This window comes from Halyomorpha halys, unplaced genomic scaffold, assembly GCF_000696795.3.
Source record: "Halyomorpha halys isolate HHAL.00 unplaced genomic scaffold, Hhal_1.1 Scaffold1590.1, whole genome shotgun sequence".
Taxonomy (NCBI): Eukaryota; Metazoa; Arthropoda; class Insecta; order Hemiptera; family Pentatomidae; genus Halyomorpha; species Halyomorpha halys.
This window is the reverse complement of record NW_027107953.1, coordinates 56,279-58,279: the sequence shown is the minus strand read 5'-3', so window position 1 is coordinate 58,279 and position 2,001 is coordinate 56,279. Positions and strand designations below refer to the sequence as shown.

General features: G+C 32.7%; 1 protein-coding gene across 1 annotated transcript in view; it reads right to left on the bottom strand.

Moving 5' to 3' along the window:
* Positions 1-2,001, bottom strand: part of Eps-15 (Epidermal growth factor receptor pathway substrate clone 15) — a gene marked incomplete at its 3' end in the record, with an annotated part of 108,494 nt that overhangs the window by 88,666 nt on the left and 17,827 nt on the right.

Genomic DNA, 2,001 nt, shown 5'->3' with positions numbered 1-2,001 from the left:
AATATTCTCAGTTTTTTTGTATCTTTTTAGCCCTGATGAAGCCCTGCGAAGTGCTTTTCACCGCAACCCTGACTATCTTCATATATATATATCAATTTTTACGGTCAACTATACATACATATATAAAATATATATATAGTTTACCGTGAAACTTAAATATAAGAAGGCCAGGGTTGCGGTCAAAAAAGAACAAATAGTTTCCAACTATTTAATGTCTGACATTTCGCCCCACTTTTATAACTTCCCAGAACTCAGCTGCTTCCAAACTTTCAGAACATACCCTTACACTTAATCACGCTCAAAATTTTTATCAGTTCTAAAACACAATGAAGTCCGGATGCATGCTCTTCAAGGCTTTCAGGACACTCAGTGAGTCTGAAATAATCACCACATTATTAATTGGTAAGCTCTTTACGTACCTCAGTGCCATTACAATTGCGTCGATTTCTGCTGTATATATAGGACGATGGAAAAATTATATATTTAATCTGGTCATTTTTGGATTAGAGGCAACGAAATGGCTGAGAGGGCAGCAAAAAAGGGGCTCAACTTTCCGGGACCAAGTAAAGCTTTCTTGACAGCATCAGAGCTCGCACGGCCACTAAGAGAGACCATATTACAAGAGTGGCAGGCACTGTGGGAGAGCAGCCCGCCAAATAAATTGAAGGCGATTAAGAAAAATGTCAAGGCATGGAGCAGCTCCAGTCGCGGCAACCGCAGAGAAGAAGTTGTATTGACCCGCCTAAGACTAGGACACACCAGGCTCACACACCTTCACTTAATTACAAAGGAGGATCTACCCAGATGCCAGAAATGTAATCAAATAATGACAATAAATCATATCTTCGAAGAGTGAGTTTTCTAAGCGAGAAGAATAAATGAACTGGGTATACCTTCAAATATATCAGAGGCCTTGGGAAATGGAGAAACATATTTAAATAAGATTATGTCTTTTCTGAAAATACAAGGACTATTTGTAAATATATAATGTATATATATGAATGTATGCGTATGTATATGTGTGTATATATATATTGTAATATGCTCTTTTTTAGTAAATAGTATATTTTGATGTATAAAGGGTTTTTAATATGTTTTATTTTATGTATCATTTTAATATTGTTATTTGTTATTTTAAATCAAAAAGCAAGCTAACCAGTTTTCTTTATATAAAAGAAATACGCTGTTTCAAAACAAGAAAGATGGCAGTGCACGTCCTTCCAAAGTGTTCGTTGGGTTGGTTGTGTTAAGATGGATTGAAGTTTTTCAACCTTTGTTGTTTCTATACAGTAATTATAGAAAAAGAAAAATCAAAGAAAAAATAGAAAAACATAACAATTGTCAATAGACTGTTCGCATCACAAACCATAGCAAGTAAAGCGGAGCGATTGTACCACAATCGATTATTTTTGGATTGATCAGTAAACATCGAAGATAGAGGAGAGGAGATGGTCATTCTTAGTTTGGATTCCCTGGTGAGAGGACGTCCGTCGGCTGGAAGCGGGAAAGTTTGGAAGCCATGTTTGTGAGAGAGACATAACTTTTTTGACTGGAAGCCATTTTGAGTAGGACATAGATTATAGGAAAAGAAGATACCAAGAATCATCAAAAGTAGAGTATATGAAATTGGTTAGTTTTGTTACACCTAAATTTAAATACAATTGTAAAAGAGATATTAATTTAATTAAGTGTTAATAGCAGAAGTATCTGTTTCTGATTGCCTAGCAACCCGCCCTGAGATTAAGAGTCTTTTATATTATAAAATTTGAATAAAATTCTATTATATATTTAGTATTAAAGTTCTTAATTTTGAACCCAAATTATTTTTTATATTTGAAAATAGTTTAAAAACGATTAAAACTCTTTTTATTTTATTTTTAATAATTTTAAATTATTACAATATATATACATGTTTTTTTGTATATTATGGATTTTTTTTTTGTATATTTTGTTTCTTAATTACTTACACACATTGTATCCCATTATTTTATACTTTACTTT